The 20,210-nt window shown below is 44.1% G+C and overlaps 1 long non-coding RNA gene across 1 annotated transcript; it reads left to right on the top strand.

Annotated features, from left to right (window-relative positions):
- The first annotated feature begins 1,564 nt into the window (after positions 1 to 1,564).
- On the top strand, positions 1,565 to 11,394 carry LOC134482741 (uncharacterized). Its single transcript, XR_010059259.1, has 2 exons — positions 1,565 to 1,786; positions 10,089 to 11,394. It is a non-coding gene; the product is annotated as an uncharacterized LOC134482741 (long non-coding RNA).
- Positions 11,395 to 20,210: the final 8,816 nt, after the last annotated feature.

Raw genomic sequence — 20,210 nt, 5'->3', positions numbered from 1 at the left:
GGTTTTAAAGTTCTGCTCAGACCACAGCGTAGGTGTAGCTTGTCTCAGCAGCAATACAGAAAATTACTGAAATAATATGCAACAAAGAATAAGTTTCACTGAAACATGAAAATTCTGATGAAAATTTAGTTAGGCAAGTTAGTTGTATTTTTATGCATGATCGTTTGTGTTTTCTTCTTGTCCAGCCAAGATGCAGACTTACCTGGCAGTTCTGGAGCCCCTGAAAACCTGATATTCAAAGAGCATCTGCCCCACTTTTCACAAGGTCCTGATGTGTCTGACAAAATGAAAGCCTCTCCTAAGTTAACAGAGCTTGAGAATGAACTGAACAGTAAGTGAGAAGAGAGAGGTCACCTGTACTCAAGCAGGTCTGACCTAGGCAGTGGATTTGTGGGAGTGGGCCTGAAGAAGAAGGAACAAATGTACTTCTAAGTGATGTTTAATTTCTTTTTCTGAAATGGTTGCAATTGAGAGATGTTCCAAATCCAAGAAACTTTGTTTTACTTTACCAAGAAAAATCCTGCCTAGTTCTTAGTGATCTGACTAAGGTGAAGTTTCCTGTTCTTGTTAGCTGTGGGGTTCTTGGACTCAGAGGGCAGAATGAAGGGCTGTAAAGATGACAGGGTGTTTCCTCTACCCTCTCTTCTCCATTGTCATTCCAAGGACAGTAGGCCTAGAAATTATCTTTCCCTTCTTTCTCCAAACTCCATTTGCCTACCGGAGATTGATATCCGAGAATTTCAGACAACTACTGTGTTATAGTGGACCCTGTCTGCAGGAGAAAGTCTCTCAGTGCAGGTGAAATGTTGCCTGTATGTGCTTTAATTTGCATGAGGTGGCTAGAAGGAGGTTTTTATGTAAGGTGCACAACACATCATTCTTCAAAAATGTGAGCCTCCCTATCTATTGTAAATATTTGAGATTGAATATCTAATTCATAATTTAATTTCAAAAATTCTAAAGAAAGATTTTGGATTTGATCCTAGGGATTTAATTTTAAAAATACAAATCATCATTAGACTAATCACTGGTGGAAATTAAAGATGACAGTTCTGTTCTAAAGTTAACTAATATTTCAGAGGCTCCAAAGGATCTAGAGCTCTCAAAGCATTACAGAGCTTTCTTGCTGGTAGGAGCAAAGGCGTCTGAGAAGAATGGGAGCTCGTGGGTGGCAGGCAAACACAGCTATCTCAGACATTGAACATTTAATAAGGAGATGTAGATACACTGTCAGGAAAGGAAGAAGCGTGTTGCTGTGCCTCCTGTGACTTAAGTGCTATAAGAACACTTGTCGCAGTTGAGTCTGCATCTCTTTCTCAGCCTAACAGTTATTTAATTTTAATTTAATTAACGGTGTGAGAAATGAACATAGAACCTGTGTGGTTGACTGAAGGACCCAACAAAACATTATCTGTAAGGTAGGCTCGCAAGATGGTAGAGCGGAAGGGGAAGGGCCTGCTCTCTGGGAAGTCTGAGGCAGGATCGCGAGTGGGCTGGGAAAGAGATGCCTCCAGGTGAGATGGGTACACAATGCCACAGTAAATTGATTTGTATTTCTCAAGTACTGTGGCGACCTTGTATTTCTTGAGAGGACAGGAGCAAAATCCTGTGTTCAATGAACCAGTAAGCTAGACTGGAAAATTTCTGTGGGTAGGCATAGTGCGCATGTGCATGAGTGGCCAATGAACAATACCCGCCCCCCTCTCTCGGATTTAGCCACGCCCTTCATTCGTTACTGTGGGGATTTTCGGAACAGAGGTTGTGGCAGTTTCAGCATCAAATACCTGTGAGTATGAAGGGAGCCCAGGGAGTTTGAAACCGCCCATATCTGCTCTCAGGAATGTGGGAAAAATAAGAGAATTGGGATTGGCTTGTTAGCGCTCTTTTGTGAGTCTTATCTTGAGTTCCCTTGGGATGGAGCCCAATTAGGTCTGCTTCTTTTCAGGAATCTTAGGGAAGTTGACCTGTTTACTCCCCACTGTCTTTATGGCTCCTTTCTCCAACTGCCACTTGGGTCCTCTCTGACCTCTCATTTGCTGCATCAGCACATCAAGGTCTCCTGACTTGGCACCTCCCTCAGCTATGCTGAACATCCACAGACTACATACTGAGCAGGATTTGGGAGTACAGCTACTAACACCAAAAATTATGTAACCCTACGCGTTCCCTTCTTAGAGCACACAGTAGAAAAAATAGACCGATAAAGTGAACAAAAATATAAACACTATGCCTGATAATGGCTGCCAAGCAGAGAGTCTGAACATTACATGATCTAAACTCAGCCCCACCCTAAAATTAGAGTCCATGTCTGGGCTGCAGGGACAGAAAGCTCCTGTTCAACAGGGGAGACTGAGGGATTAGAAGACAGAGGTCTCTGTGGAAAGTGATATGTGACCAGCCAGGGCTTGTGGTATACTGGAAACATGACAGAGGCTGAGGGAATGGGAGCTCAAGCCCCACCGTCCTAGCCAATATCTAAAGACTATGCTGTGACCTTAACCTGAGAGAAGACGATCTGTTCTGCCTCTTAAAGGTGAGTTTGTAGCAGGTTTTCTTCCTGACCAGAGAGGTGAGATGACTGCATGAGCAGCTCCTTATAAGAGAAGGCTTGACTTCCCAGTAGAAAACAAGGCACTCTGTGGGCATGCCCCAAGGGAAAGTGGTGAGAGCCACAATCAGCATTTTTGATCTTTGCAAATTTGCCTAAGTGGACATTGAAAGAAGAAACCTTTGTTCCAGCAACAAGTGTTAAGTTCCCTGGGGACCGCACAGCTCTGTCTGTTTCAAGACCCAACCCAGCTATCCAGAAGCTTCACCCTGGGACTGTACCTTAGCACCCAACTCAGGACCACTTTATCTCACCTCGAGAGACAAATCTTAGGACTTAATACTTAGTCCCATCTACCCCAAGATCGACCTGATCTTACAGCAGTGAATTTCAGGCTCCAGGACACACCAAGAACGCACACTGTAATATTTTTGGGCTGCCTGCAGAACTGAGCAGAGGTTTCTGTGGGCTTGAGATTGGAAGTCTTAGGTCCAAGAGTTGGTTCCAGTTCTCCTCAGTTTGTAGGTAGCTGATTCCTCTTGGTGTTCTGTGCTTTCTCCCTGCACCCTTTAAGTGTCTGTGGCTCTAGGGTTCCCTTCATAGGACCCCAAAGACATTACAACAGAGCCCACCTTTCAGGCTTCCTTGAATCAATCACCTTGAAGGCACTGTCTTTAAGTGTCACCTGCTGAGTGTCAGGGACTTCATCCTTCACCATATGAAGTGGGGTGTATCTTGTCCAAGCTAAGGCACTCAAGAGAGAATCGTAGGGTCAGGGCAAACCTGACAGAAATTTCTCACAGAGCCCCATTCTAATTGGACCAGACTTTGTAAATGTGTCCCAGGTCTTTTTGGCACTGCTATCCAGCATTGTTCTCATGATATGACTTTGTCATTTATGGGGAGAAATTGCACAAAAGGCATCCCATGAGAAAGGAAGAACAAGGCAGTCAACTTGTAGATGGAATCCTATTATAAATGGCAGAGACCCGAAGGAATCTGCTAAAGTTTAGCATTGAACAGTGAGTTATACCAGACCAATGAATATGAGCTCTGTCAGCAGAAATAAAGCATTTCTATATCTTAGCAGTAAACAAAACAATAGTTGGGAAAATTTCTATGTCATACACCATCTTTAATAAAAATCAAAAATATTTTCAAATTACTTTGAGCAAGCATATACTAAAATTTAACTATAGCTTCTATTATTGTTTGAAATCTAGGAAGTAAGTAAATTTCATCAAAACATTACAGAGATTTTCATACTCAACAGAATACATTTAGAAATTAACAGTTTATAACTCATAGGTTTTCATTACTCAGTATATAACTCAGAGGTTTTCAAACTCATATCGTGGATTCTCTTTACCAATCAGAGTTTAGAAGTGCAGATAATGCTGTCTCCAGGTAGTCACACATACTCTGTGAGAAGATTTAGAGAGTTAATTCCCTAACAGGAGGGTCCGCATCCCAATCTGGAGACAGAATTCCCTTCAAGAGGGTCTAAATCACCTGCAGGTATGAGTAGCCCCCTCAGAGGAAGGACTGAATCTCCTGCAGGCGAGAATGACAAAAATGAGAGGATCCATAGGAGGAGGGACTTAATTTCTTCTCTGATGAGACTGGAGCACCAGCAGGAATTTGACTCTGTAGTCTGAGAGATTATTTTCATCATGATGTTCTGAGTTCCCTGAATCCACAGCTGGAACACTGAGCCACCACCAGGAACACTGCACCTGGACCAGTTGTCTAAGGGAATTAAATACGAATTTCACTTCTTTGGCTATTAAAATCCCACCATGCTCTAGCTTCCTTCCAACATCCACCCTTCATTCCCCACCATCTCAGCTTCTCAATAAATCCTTCCTCTCCTTGATTTTCCAAACCACCTATGTCTTATAATCACCTACACACACACACACACACACACACACACACACACACACACACACACACACACACAGACACATACACCTGGCTTTGAAGGGATCAGATTATGTTTTTTAAGGCTGAACTGTTTCTATGGCTTTCTCTGTAAACTCTGCTTCCCAGCTACTTTCCATGGTACCTTCCTGACCAAAGGTTAAAGAGTCCAGAGTGTAAAGCTTGCACCCCTGGTAGTCCTCAGGTCTGGTGCTGATGGGCTCAGAGCCATGGGGTGTGTGATTAGCCGGCCAGGCCTTGCTGAGGCTGACTTGTCTTGTCTCTGCAGTATGTGCCCACAAAACCGGAAGAGGGTAAGATATTCTAGATGTTGAGTTGCAGATGACTGTGAGCTGACTTAGAGTTGTTGGAAAACAAGTGAAAGTCCTCTGCAAAGGCAACCAGTGCTCTCAAACCCTGAGCGATTTCTCTAGTTCTTGCTCTGAAGGTTTTCTGATGTCCTGTTGATTACTGTCTGCTCCACCAGCCTGTTCCACAGGAACCAGTCTTATGATTGTGTAGCATCACAACACCAAAAATAGTTTAATCTCTTACTGGATGCCCTTAATGATTTTTACAAATGGTAAAAATTGACTATATTTGTTTTTGAATATTGACAGTGCCTCTGGAACTAAACTCAATCAGCTAGTTCCTTTCACTTCTATCCATCTCACAAACTCACACAGTATATTCTTTTCTGTCCTCAGTGTACCATGTATTGCTGTAAGCACCAGCATTGTTAAGGCAAGCAAAAAGAGATTTATAAAACCTTCAGAATTTGAAATTTACATTCACTCATAGCTTGTGCTACACATCATTAATCCCACCTTTCAGGAGAGAGAAGGTCTCTATAGTGTCCAAACTTCCCTTGTCTACAGGGTGAGTTTTAGGACAGCTTCAGTTTGTGGTGACACTCTGTCTCAAATTAACCAAACAACAACAACCCAACCACACTCACACACAAACACATGCATGGAACACACACACACACACACACACACACACACACACACACACACACACACAGAGAGAGAGAGAGAGAGAGAGAGAGAGAGAGAGACAGAGAGACAGAGAGAGCACTGTCCAGTTGCTACCCTTCTCATTCCTAAAGTGACCTTTCAGTGTAATTGTATTTTAACCTCAACTTCCTCAGTCCTTCCAGTGTGGAGGCTTCTGTTAAACCTGCACCAATTGGCAACTGACAGCAGACCAGTTTCTGCTTCCTGGTGGGGAAATTGGGTGGTGTTGTTTTGTTATTCTGTACTCCCTTAGCCGACCTCCCTAGGCCCTGAGAAGATTCCATTCGCTTCCTTCAGACGACTTTAGTGTTTTTAAGTCATACTCAACAAAGTAAGAAACCATTTGTTCTGACTGCAGTATTTAGGATCATGTTGAATAGGTACCAGCAGAATGTACGCTGTTTAAGAAGTAGGTCTGTGGGTTAGGATTAGCTGTAATTTTATCTGCTGAGTGAGTGAGTGTTTGCTTCATGTCCTTGCCCCTTTTGCCTTCTGTGGTATTTTTATTCCTATAGACTAAAGGGTTTTAGTTTGTGTTGGCTCCTTCTGCGATTTCAGTGTCCAATACCTCTAGACCTATACTGTAAGTGTGACCAGATTAACAGGGCTGTTGATTTTCCATGGAGATGCTTGTTTACATTTTTACTTAATCCACATCTTATGTGCAAGAGGATGGAGAGCAGCTTGCTGGCTCTGCATCAGCACACAGTGACCCAGAGTGAAGGTTCTCTCTGTTACTGATTCGAATTCCTGAATCACCATAACATTTTGCATGAGCTATCCTCCACTGTCTCGGGCATTTGAGTACTCCTTTCCCACTTGGTGACTCTGTTTGGGAAGATCCAGGAGGTGTGCCCTTGCTGGAGAAAGAATGTCAGCGGGGCTGGGCTTCGAGGTTTCAGTGCTGTGCACCACTCCCTGTGCACTCTCTGCTTTGTACTTGTGATTCTAGATGTCATACCTCAGCCTCCTCCTCCTTCCGCCATGCCCTGTAGTCATGGAACTTAACCTCTGCTAACACATGTTCTCTGAAATAGAATCACTAATGTCCTACTTGTTTTATAGTTTGCTGTGCTCATGGCATTTCTGTCACAGAAATACAAAGGTAACAAATGCAGAAGGTGACATAATGGAGTGGACTCTTGCTGTGTGACACCTCACGATGCCAGGTTGTTTCTTGTTTTGGGAAATATGTAAGAATTCCAGTGCTCTAAGAAGAGTTTAATGGGCTATACTGGCAGGCACTTGGGAGTCAGGAGTGCCAAGAGGTATTCAGACTGTGGAAGCCCAGGAGAAGGGGATTCAGGAGGAAAAAATGTTTGTAACTGGTCTAGGATAATTCCTACAAAGCTTTTACAAAAATGTGGCTTCCTTTCTGCCCACATCCTAAAAACTTATCTGAGGCTAAATTTAAAAGTAATAAACAAATTTCTTTGATGAAAATTTGAAGAGGGCCCAGTATGGCCTCGGTCTTACTGTGGTTATAAGTCTTCAATGAAAAAGAACAAATGGGGCAAAAAGAAATACAAAATGTAGAGTTTGGAAAGAAAAAGACACTGGGAAGATTAATATTATAGCCAATGCCTATACCAGAAGAGAGCCTGAAATTGCTTGGAGATTAGCACCTTAATAAGAGGCCATGTCTCCTCAGGTGAAGACATCACTCAACTAACTTAGTAATCTGTGGTAGAAAATGACTTACTTAGAGTTTTCCTGCTATTAACAGACACCATGACCAAAGCAACTCTTATAAGAAGAACATTTATTTGGGTTTGCCTTCAAGTTCAGCAGTTTGGTTCATTATCATCAAGGTAGGGGCATGGTAGCATCTAGGCAGACATGTTGCAGGAGGATCTGGGAGTTCTACATCATCATCTGAAGGTTGCTACTAGAAAACTGATTTTCATGCAGCTAGGACAAGAAACATAAGGGTCACATCTACAGTGACACACTTCTTCCATCAAGGCTACACCTATCCAATGAGGGCACATCTTTAAATAGCCCCACTCCCTGGGCTGAGCATATTTAAATCACCGCATGAACATTAGGTATTTTCAGTTCCTGGTATAACTTTTGATCAGAAGCTGCTGCTACTGTGGTTCATGGGGCCCAGGTCTTTGTAGAAATCAAGCATCTTCTCATGTACTCTCATCAGTCACTGGAAGTAAGGAAGCTCAAGAAAGGACTGCTGTGTGGACTGAGACAGCTGAGCAAGTCTGCTTTGGGAAGGTGTGTCAATTTTTATCTCTACATAGAGACAGTATGAGGTTTACCTGACCTTACCTGGACAGTTTTCATGTTTGGAACCCCTGGACCCTATTCATTGTCCGGTAGGAAAGTGTCATTTTGCACTCAATGTCAACTTGTGCCTATCATGTACCCAATGTTGATAGATGACTTAAGAATGTAGGTTTGAAAGGTGTCCAATTCTAATCTGGGAAGGAGAACAGCAGGCCTGAGAGGAACAGGCCTCATGTGCAGAGGGAGGTCCATCTGTACATGGTTGGGAGAAGTTCAGAGAAGGTTAGTCAAACCTGTGTATCCAGGAGAGCTCAGTTAACTGTGGAAACAATAAGAGTAAAGGTAACTTCGAACTTGGAGAAAGAGAAGGTTTGTTGCAACTGTTTGTGGACTGTGCTTCAGAGATGATGAGACATAGAGAAGCTCTGTCTTGGGTTCATGGCACTAAGCATGCTAGCTGAGCACTTCATATCTTAAGTTGGTATGATTTTAGGGGTCTTACACAAAGGTTATCACCTTATCTACCAAGAGCATCTTGCTTTACTTCTAGCAGTCACATGAATTTAAATTTCCTACTTGTTTGTGTTCTTTCTTTCTTTTTTTTTTTAACTTGAGTATTTCTTATATACATTTCAAGGGTTATTCCCTTTCCTGGTTTCCGTGCAAACATCCCCCTAATCCCTCCCCCTCCCCTTCTTTATGGGTGTTCCCCTCCCCATCCTCCCCCCATTGCCGCCCTTAAAAACTCACTGATTAGTTTTAGCTGAGTCTCCTGGGAGACTTTGCTCTTAAGTGCTGTAAATTTAAAATATTTGGTGATTAACATAAATAACTATACATAGGTCAATACAGGGCCCACACTGACATCACCTTGCTATCTGGAGCTGTTAACTCCTGGGCCAAGGTTCTCAAATGTCTCTGCCTCAGAAAGAAATGTGGTAGTTTGATTTCATAATCTACCTACATTCCTTCTGTCACCCAGGATATCTGCTAGAATGAGAGGATTCTGTCCCATGCAGGACAATCTAGATACTGTTTCCCCAGCAGGAATGAAAGGACCACTTCCTGCCTCTCAGGGGAAGTCCCTGGTGTTCACTGTAATGTCACCCAACAGTCCCACCTTGAATCTGCTGTTCCACTTGAGCCTGGAGCCTCCCTTTTATTCTGGGAGATAAACAGGTATCTCCAGCTAGGCAGAGTGGTCCAAACATGAGATTTCATGAGGGCAGTGAGAATGGTGTATACACATTGAGGGTTTCAGATTGAATGATACTGAACTTAATGTACTTCCTATTAGAGTCATCTGTGAGTGACGTGTGAGCTTTGTATTAAAATTTACCTTTAGGCCCAAGAATTCATGATATGTCAATGCCCTACTTGCTTTTGAAGATATCCAAGGAACTGCATATAAAAGAGAAAATACAGATCAGAAAGTGTTCCTAGGTGTACAGCACTTGTTTACATGTGCAAGTCCTAGTGCCCAACTCCAAGAGCACACATTATGCCTTAGAAATAGATGATAAGCACTCTCTCTCTCTCTCTCTCTCTCTCTCTCTCTCTCTTTCTGTGTGTGTGTGTGTGTGTGTGTGTGTGTGTGTGTGTGTGTGTGTGTGCTTTTATGTGTATGTGAGAACCTGAAGGTGAGCTCAGGGTCTGCATGGCCCACTTGGGACAAGGATCCCACATTGTTTGACTCACATGAAGACAAGTATAATGTTGTTGGTGTGACCAGCATATAAACATTGGGACACGAGAGAACTATTTACAAAGCCAACAGTTTTGATTGATTTATGTGAATTGGGGCAGATTTGAGAGCACACTTAAGAGTTTTAAACTGTGTTTGAAAAAATTAAACAGTATTCTTGGAATAGTTTCTTTGGAGTAGACCACCGAAGGCCAAATTTTATCTGATTGTTGGTGAGCACCTGTGGGTTTTTGTGTTCCTTATGTAGTGTCCCTTGGGTTTTGGTCAGACAATGTAAACCTTATCATTTTCACTTTTTTTAACATCTCAAATGATAGCCCACTTTCCAGGTGCCACTCCACAAACTCCCACTCCTACATCTTCAATCTCATCAGTCCATCTTGCCACTATGATGGTGCACCTAAACCCACCACCATTTCCAAACCCACCATTCCAGCATCCTCCTATATTGGGGCATCACATCTCCACAGGACCAAGGGATTTTCATCCTATTGGTTTCAGATAATGCCATCCTCTGAGATATAGATATAGAGAGATATATAGATATAGATATAGATATATATCACATCCCTGTACACCCCTTGGTTGGTGGTCTATTTACTGGAAGCACTGTGTGGTCCAGCCAGCATATGTTGTTCTTCCTATATTGCAGGACCTCCTCTGTCACAGGACATCCACTGTTTAAGCACCACCACTACCTCAGGAAGTCCACTGTCTGTGTGTCAACTCCACTGTTACAGGACTTCAAGTTTCTCAGCATCTCAACTATCACAGGATTTCTACTGTGCAGGAGCTCAAGTGTCTTACAACGTCCAATGTCATAGGACCATCAATGTCACAAGAACTCCTCTGTCCAAGGAACTGCACAGTCCACACAACACTATGATTGCAGGACATTCACTGTGGAAACACCTCCACTATTGCAGGGCCTCCACTGTCCATACATCAACTCCACTGTCGCAGATCCCCCATTACTGCAGACCTCCACTGTCACAGGACCTCCACTGTAGGAGCACTACAACTGTCGCAGGATCTCCAGTGTCTTATAACCTGCTCTATCCCAGGACTTCCACTGTTGTAGCATTACCATGGTCACAGCAACTACACTGTTTCAGGACATCAAGTGAAGCTGGACCTCCAATGATGCTCCAACTTCTCTGTCACAGGATCTCTACAGTTACAGGAATACTCCTGTATCAGCAATTCCAATTGCTGGACCTCAGTTGTCACATGACCTCCACTGTAGCCGAACCTTCAATTTTGCAGCACCTCCACTAGAGGTAGAATGACCTCCCCTATCACAGTGCCTCCACTTTCAAAGGACCTTCACTGTCACAGAACCTGCACAATTTCAGTGCCTCCGCTGTTGCAGGACCTACGTTTTCACAGGATCTGCACTGTTGCAACAACTCTAATTGCACTTTTACAAAGGCATTACTGGTTATTAGATTTGAGGCTGAATGGAATGTGATGTTACTTTCGTAAACATAAGAATTTGTTCTGTGCGTCTTGTGATTAATGGCCACTTGTGCTAGGACCAGTAACTTATGGAAAGATTCCATGAGGTCATAGCACTCTCCACCTCACCTTGTGGAAACTGGTGTTTTTAGAGTGTGATAAACTTCAGGTGAAGGGATGCAGTCAGCAAGACCACGCTCTAGAGTGGGATACACAGCAGTCATATTGAGTCCTTGCTGGGAAGAAAAGAAATCCAGAAGAGGGAGGAGGCTTAGGTTAGAGGAAGAATCATAAAATATTTAGAGAATATAAAAAGGTAAGAATTATGGGGAACTGGAAAACAGAGCCAGAGGAAGAATGAGCACAGAGCAAACTGGGATGGACAAAGCACAAATGTACCTGGGTTGTGCCTTCTGCATGTTCTCTGGACGATCGCCTTGTGCCTCATTTCTGGGAGAACACTCTCTTCTCCCCATATAAAGTTTCTTTCTTGAAAGAAAGCAGCAACACAACTTCATCAGTGAATTTCCCCATTGAAATTTGTTCATTCTTTCAAAGCCTCTGGGAAGGCCCTAGCTGGGGAAAGTCCTCTCTGCTGAGAAACAGCAGGAAAGTAGGTTGTCCTCTGTGTTCTCATTGCGACTGCTCTTCTAAGTGTGGTTGATTGTTGATTGAAGACACAGGGCACTTCTAGCATGTATGTATGCTTTATTCAGTGTGGGTGGCATTGGGAGTATCCTGAAAAGAAGGGTAGGCGCCTCTGCCTCTTTGACTAGGAGTATGATCAAAGTCAGACACTCGACCATTGGAAGATGAGACCAATGTGTCTACGGTGTACTCACTTCTATTCCTCTTTAGTCCTAGAGGGAAATAAGTGCCGTCAGTGAGGGTAGGGAATGGGGCCCTAACTGGACAAACTTACTGAGCCTGGGTTATGCAGCCATGCCGGTGAATAGCTTCCCCTTACATTAAGTAATAAGATGCCATGCTCTGGTTGTACCTTCCCTGATACAGTGAATCTATAATCTCTTGGCCTCAAAACCCAATATATTACATTGCTTTCACAAGTGGAGTATCTGGCATGAGAGGGATCATTTCCTCATAGGGATTTGGGAACCACTTACAGTCTTCATTGAGCATGGATGTGTCATCACCTATGTGACTGTTAGCCCATATCTGTGATTCACTGTTATTAGGAGGCTAAGCTGCCTCTTCTGATACCCCACAGTGGGCCGGATAAATACCACTCACAACCTGTCTCCTCAGCTCTTGTATGACAAAATGTAACCCTACTCCTAAGTCCATATGTTGGGGGGGTTGTTTTTTTTGTTTTGTTTTGTTTTGTTTTGTTTTTGGAACATCCTAACGTTTTCCTAGGAAGAGATCAGGTGCACCATTAGGATAAGCACCATGCTGCCAGTTCAGCATTTGCCCAAGTTTGACTTGCCTTGAAGGCCAAAGTTGATGATTTTGACTTTTCCATTCTTCTCTAACAGAATATAATCTGGTTTCAGGTCACTGTGTACTTTTACAGTGCCCATAGCCGTAGATCAAGCCTGCTAATATTTACCCAAATATTTCCTTGACCCTGTACTCCTCTAAGGGGAAAGACCTTCAAATGTATTTGTAAAGCTGTAAAATTTCAACCAGTTTCATGATAAGTTATTAGACTTGTCTCAGACTCAATTGGAGAAGCAAGATGATGTTGGGGTTGATGAAAATCTTCATTATATTTGCCATGGTCATGTTTGGCTGGCACCATTGCTTCTTCTTTGCATGCACTTTGATAACCCCCGTAGCAGAACTTCCACTGTCCCAGTACCTGCACTATCCCAAGACCTCCACTCTCACCGGACCAATATTGCAGTAGGACGTCTGCGGTCAGGCAACTCCACTGTCTCAGACCCTCCAAATTGCAAGACCTTTACGGACACTGGAAGTTACTGTCCCTAAACTTCCACTGTTGGAATACCTCAGCTATAACAAGGACCCCTACCATTGCAGAACCCCCTTGTCATAGCACCTCTACAATTACAAAGAAGTCCACTGTCAAAGGACATCCGGTGTCTCAGCCCCTCCACTGTTGCAGGATCTCTACTGTCTCAGGATCACTACTGTTGCAGGACCTCCCCTCTCTCAGCAACTCCAATTTGCAGGAGCTCTCCTATCAGAGGATATCTACATTTGCTGTACTTCTAGAGTCACAGCACCTCAACTGTTAAAAGAATTTCCATACTCACAGGACCGCCAATGTCTCAGTAACTCCACTGTCCTAGGACCTTTATGTTATAGGACCTCTGCTGACACAAGATGCCCACTGTTGCTAGACTTCCACTGTCATAACCACTCAACCATTACAAGGACCGCAATTTTGGCATGACCTCCACTGTCCTATCCCCTCCAGTGTCATAGGACCTCCACTCTCACAGGATAATCCACTGTCTCAGCAAGGCCAATTTGCAGGACCTCTACTAGGACAGGATATCCACTGTAGCTGGACATACACTGTTGCAGTACCTCAACTGTTGGAGGACCTCCAATGTTGCAGGACATGGACCCTCTCAGCTTCTAGAATTTGCAGGACCTCTACTGGCACAGAAATTCCACTGTTGCTGGAGCTCCACTGTCATTGAAAATGCGTTGTCTCATGATATTCACTGTTGCTGGACCAATAGTGTAGCAGCACCTCCATTTTTTCAAAACCCCTCCACTGATACAGGATCTCCACTTTTGTAGCAGCTTCACTGTCCAAGCAAACCAACTGTTTCAGGATCTCCAGTGTCTCAGGGCATTCACTAATGCCCGTCCTCCAACGTTGTAGGATATTATCCACTTTCTCAACAGCTACACTTTGGCAGGACCTCTATTGGCAGAGAAAGTCCACTGTTGCTGGACCTCCACTGTCAGTGCAAATGCACTGATTCAGGACCTCTACTTTTCTAAGGACCTCCAATATTGCAGGACCTCAAATGTCCCAGGACCTCAAGTGATGCAGCACCTCCTTTTTCCCATCACCTTTACTGTCCCAGAACCTCCACCTTCCCAGGAACTGTTCTGTTGCAGGGCCTCCAAAGTTGGAAGAACTGCACTGTATCAAGACCTCAACTGTTGCAGGACCTCCATCATTATAGGAACACAATAGTTACACTGTCCATCACCTTCACTCTCTTAGCACCTCCACTCTCACAGGACCTACACTGTTGCAGGAACTCCAATGTCTATGCAACTGCACTGTCTCAGGACCTCAATGATCCAGAACCTCCAATGATGCAGGACCTCCACTGTTTCAGGATATCCACTCTATCACCACCTAGACTTTTGCAGGACCTCTACTGGCCCAGGATCTCCATTGTTGCTGGTCTTACATTGTCTAAAGACCTCTACTATCACAGAAATGCCACTGTTGTAGAACCTTCACTGTCGCAGGGCCTCCACTGTCCAAGAACTCCACTGTTGCAGGGCATCCACTCTTGCAGCATGTGCCTTGTCTCAGGACCTCCACTATATCAGTCAAATCTCCACTGTATCATGACTTCCACTTGTGCAGGTCTTTCAATGTTGCATGACCTCCAATGTGAAAGTAACTCCACTATCTCAGTGCCTCCACTGTTACAGGACCTACACTGTCAGAGGATCTGCACTACGGCACCAGCTCCACTGTCACATTTTTGAAAGCATTGCTTGTTGTTAGTGTTGAGGCTTCATGGAGTGTGATGCTACGTCTAAAAAGTTAAGAATTTCTTCTTCAGCTCCTATGATTAATGTCCAGATGTGCTAGATCAGTAGCGCCTGGAAGACTCAATGAGCCGATAGCCTTCGAAGCCTCACTTTGTGGTGTTCTGTTGTCTTTTGGGAATGCTAAAGTCCAGGTGAAGGCATGCGGTCAGAAGGATAACTCTAGTGTGGGGTACACATCAGTTGTGTTGAGTTCCTGCTAGGAAGGGTAGAAATCCAGAACTGAAAGAAGGCTTATGGTGGAGCAAGAATCATACAATGCTTAGAATAGGTAAAACAGAAACAATTTTGCAGAAATGGAAACCAGAGACACAGGAGGAACCAGCACAGATCAAACTGCGTAGGACAAAGCACAAAGGTACCTGCGCTGAGCCTGCCTGCTGCTTGTTCTTTGGATGTACTCTAGCCTTTATTTCTCAGGAGAGACACTGTGCTGTCCAAGGAGAGTTTTCTTGCTTGATTGAGCACAGGAATACTGCTTGATTTGGATATTCCTAATTTCTTGGTCCACCCTGTAAAGCATCTGAGCATGCTCCTGCTTGGGACAGTCTTGCCCTCTCCTGAAGCCCAGAGGGATAATAGGTTGTCTTCTGTGGTTTCATTGCTGCTTTCGTTCTCCCTGAGGCTGCTTGTTGACTGAAGGCAGAAGACACCCTGGCATGTATGTTTTGTCCAGTGTGGTGTCACCTGGAATGGCCTGAAGAAAAGGCCAGTCCCAGTGGTTCTTCTGAATCTTCTATGACTAGAGTTATGGACATAGGCATAAACGAGGCCATGGGGAATGACAAGTTCAATGTGCCAATGGTGGGTTGGTTTCCACTCCTCTGAAGTCCTAGATGGAAAGCAGCATAATCTTTAAGGGTAGGGAATGGAGCCCTAACTGGACTCAGTGAGGGAGCCTGGTTGTGAAGCCAGGCACCTGGATAGCCTGCCCTTTCAGTAATCCATTGAACACCATTGTCCGTTAATTTTTTTATTTAAAGAATCTTTATTTCTTGGGCTTAGAACTGAATATATTGCATTACTTCCACAGTTGTAGGGTGTGGCCTGAGGTACCATTTCCTCATAGGGATTTGGGAAACCCTCCCATTATTTGAAGCAAGGTTGCATTATGAGGTTTGTGACTGTCAGCCTATATCTGGGGTTTACTGTGATTAAGAGATAATGATGATGGTTGACCATCATAAACGTTGACAAAGAGGAGTTCAGGGGCAACAGAAGTGTAAGCACCACAGTGGTGCTTCAGCATTTGCCCTAGTTCAACTCGGGTACTAAGGCGAAATTTGATGATTTTGTTTTTTTCCATTAATAACCAAGATAAATGCTATTTGGTTTCAGGTCCCTGTGAAATATTGTGTGCCCAGGGCAGTAGTTCATCACTGCTAATATTTGCAATATATTTTACTGACTTGTCCTGCTTTAGGTAGCCATACTTTTGGATGTATTTGTAAAACTGTTGAGCTTCAACAAGCTCCAAGACAAGATATAATATTGTTTTGGTCTCAATTATTTGAAGAAACCACGTGATGTTGGGGTTGTCACCCATCATCATCACTGCCATGGTCATTACTGGCTGGCATTATTATTTCTCCATTACAAGGACTTTGACAGCCACTGTCACAGGACCTAATCTGTGGTAGAACCTCCACTCTCAGGGCAACTCCACTTTCTCAGGTCCTCTAAATTGCAGGACCTCCCCTGGCATAGAATGTACATTTTTGCAGGACTTTCACTCTTGTAGCAACTCAACTCTTAAAAGACATCCACTTTAGCAAGATTTCCAGTGTCTTAGCACTGCCCTTCTTGAAGGACCTCCACTATTGTAGGACCTCCACTGTTGCAGCACATCCATTCTCTCAGCATCTAGAATTTTGCAGAATGTCAACTGGCATAGAAAGTCCACAGTTGCTGGTTCTTCAATTTCATGATAAATCCACCGTATCAGGACCTTCACTGTTGCAGGACCTCCAGTGTTGAATCACATAAACTGTTTCAGGGCCACCACTGTCACAGGACCTTCTCTGTCACAGGATCGCCACTCTCTCAGCACTTATGCAATCACAGGACCTCCATTGCTTTGGACCTCCACTCTCGGAGAACCTCCACTGGTCAAGCACATCCACTGTCTCAGAAACTCCAGTGTCTCGGGACATTCACTGTTGCAGGATCTCCCATGTCTTAGCACACTTATTTTTGCAGGACCTCCACTCTCCCAGACTCATCTCTACTGTCTCAGGACCTACACTATAACTGTTGGACCTCTAATGTCACAGGACCTCAAATGACACTGGATCTCCACTGTCCAATCACCTTAACTGTCCCAACTCCTTCACTGTCGCAGGACCTACACTGTTGCAGGACCTCCAATATCGGACCAATTTCCTGTCTCAGGGACCTCCAATGTTGCATGACCTCCACTGTTAAAAGATATCCACAGTTGCAGGATAGCCAGTAGAGTTTTGCAGGACCTGTATTGGCCCAGGACCTCCATTGCTGATGATCCTCCACTGTCTCAGTACCTTAACTAACACAGAACCTCCACTGTTGAAGCACCTCCACTGTCCTAGGATGTCCACTATTGCAGACAACGTCAGTCTTAAGTACCTCCATTTTTGAAGGACCTCCATGGGTGCAGGACCTCCACTCTTAGAGTGCCTCCATTGTTGTAGCACCTCCACTGTTCCAACCTCATCTCCACTGTCTCAGGACCTACATTATTGCAGGATCTCCAATGTTGCTGGACTTCTACTGTTGCAGTACCTCCAGTGTTGCAGGACCTACACCGTAGCAGGATCTGCACTGTTGCACCAATTCTACTTTCACATTTTGTTGACATTGCTGGTTATTAGATTTGAGTCTTAATGGAATGGGATATTACTTTTGAAAACACAGGAATGTTTTCTGCATCACATGTGATTGATGACCACATATTCTAGGACTGATATCCCCTGGAAGATTCCATGAGCCCTTAGTCCACCAGTCTTCACCTGGTCGGAGGTGTTGTGTTTTGGGAGAAGTTGAATCCAGGTTAAGGGATGGGATCAGCAGGACACAGTTCTGTAGAGTGGGCTACATATCAGTCATAGTGAGTCCCCTCTGGGATGAGTAGAAATCCAGAACTGAGAAAATGCTATTACAGGACCTCCATTGTCTAAACACCTCCACTATTGCAGAACCTCCACTGTCCATACATCAACCAGCTCCACTGTCCCAGAGCCTGAGATGTTGAAGAATCTCCACTGTCACAGGACCTCCATTGCTGCAGGACCTCCACTGTCACAGGACCTCCAATGACTCAGCAACTACACTTTTGTAGGACCAGCATTGTCACAGGATATGCACTGTTGGTAGGCCCTCCACTAGCCTATAACCTCCACTGTCCCAGAACTTCCACTGTTGTAGCACTACCAGGGTCAAAGCAACTACACTGTTTCAGGACATCAACTGAAGCAGGACCTCTAATGATGCTGCAGCTTCACTGTCACAGGATCTCTACATTTACAGGAATACCCCTGGATCAGCAATTACAATTTTGCAGGACCTCAGTTGTCACAGGACCTCCACTGTAGCCAAACCTTCAATGGTGCAGCATCTCCACTGTAGGTAAAATGACCTCCCCTATCGCAGTGCCTCCACTTTCAAAGGACCTTCACTGTCCCAGAACCTGCACTATTTCAGTGCCTCCACTGTTACAGGACCTACCTCTTCACAGGATCTGCACTGTTGCAGCAACTCTAATTACACTTTTTCAAAGGCATTACCAGTTATTAGATTTGAGGATGAATGGAATGTAATGTTACTTTTGAAAACATAAGAATTTGTCCTGTATCACTTGTGATTAATGGCCACATGTGCTAGGACCAGTAACCTATGGAAGATTCCCTGATCTGATAGCTCTGTAGCCCTCATCTTGTTGAAGCTGTTGTCCTTAGAGGGTCATACAGTTCAGGTGAAGGGATTGGATCAGCAAGACAACTCTGTGGAGTGGAGTACAATTAAGTCGTATTGAGTCCCAGCTGGGAAAAGGAGAAATCCACAAGATGGAGAAGGCTTGTGGTGGAGGAAGAACCGTAAAGTACTTAGAGAGTATAAGGAGGTAAGAATTGTGAGGAAATGGAAAACAGAGCCAGAGGAAGAATGACCACAGAGCAAAGTGGGAAGGGTAAAGCACAAAGGTACCTGGGTTGTGCCTTCTGCTTGTCCTCGGTATGCTCTCCCTGTGCCTCATTTATGAGAGAACATAGTTCTGCCTTATGTAAGGTTTCTTTCTTGATGGAAAGGAGCAACACAACTTCAGGGATTTTCTCATCTTCTTGGTCCATCCTTTAAGTCCTCTGGGAAGGCCCCAGCTGGGGAAAGGCCTGCTCTCAGCTGACAAACACCTGGAGAATAGGTTGTCCTTTATGTTCTAATTGGTGCTGCTCTTGTAAGTGTGTCTGCTTGCTGAGTAAATGCAGGGCAAACCTCTGTCATGCATGTATGCTTTGTCCAGTGTGGCTGTCATCGGAAGTGTCCTGGAGAGAAGGGCAGTCCAGTGACTCTTCTGCTTCCTTTTGACTAGCCTCATTATTATAGGCAGACATTAGACCCTTGGACGATGAGGAGACCAATGTGTCTATGGTGTTCTCACTTCTGCTTCTCTTTAGTCCTAAAGGGAAATCAGTGCCATCACCAGGGGTAGGGAATGTTTGCCATAACTGGACAAACTTGCTGACCTTGGGATCTGCAGCAATGCCCATAGAGAGCCTGCCCTTACAGTATGCAATGGGATGCCACGGCCTGGTAAAATTTTCTTTGATGTAATATATCTATAATATCTTAGGCTCAAAAGCCAAAATATCCAATTGCTTCCACATTAGCAGTGTCTGGCGTGAGGGGGATCAGTTCCTCCAAGGATTTGGGAACCAATTCCAGTCTTCATTGACCAGGGGTACATCACTACTTCTATGACTATCAGCCCATATCTGGGGTTGACTGCCATTAAGATGCTACACAGATCTCCTGCTCTTCAGACACCCAACAGTGGGCAGGATACACACCGGCCACAACATGTCTTCTCACCTTTTTATAACAACTGAGTCAAATCCTACAACAGTGAATTATAAGCCTACTCTTTAACTCAAATATTGTTCTTTGGACCATTACAACATTTGCCTAGGATATAATAACAGGCATCAAAATTGTAAACACCGTAGTGCCAGCTCATCATTTGCTCAGGTTCAACTTTGGTAGGAAAGGCCAAAGTTGATGATTTTGACTTTTCCGTTCTTGTGTAACAAAATATCACTCGATTTCAAGTCTCCGTGAACTACACTGTGCCCATCCCAGTATATCGAGTCTGCTAATATTTGCCTAAATATTTCCCTGACCGTGTCTTCCTTGAGGTGGCAAGACTTTCAGATGAATTTGTAAAGCTATAGAATTTCAACTAGCTCCATGAGAAGGTATAGATGTGTCTCAGACTCAATTACTTGGTGAAGCAATATGATATTGGGGTGGATGTATATCTTCATTATATTGGCCATGCTCTTGTCTGACTGGCACCCTTGCAGCTTCTTTGCATGCACTTTGATAACCACAG

Source organism: Rattus norvegicus, chromosome 1, assembly GCF_036323735.1.
Source record: "Rattus norvegicus strain BN/NHsdMcwi chromosome 1, GRCr8, whole genome shotgun sequence".
NCBI classification, from domain to species: Eukaryota; Metazoa; Chordata; class Mammalia; order Rodentia; family Muridae; genus Rattus; species Rattus norvegicus.
Note: the sequence above shows the minus strand (reverse complement) of the source record. Positions and strands in the feature narration are given on the sequence as shown.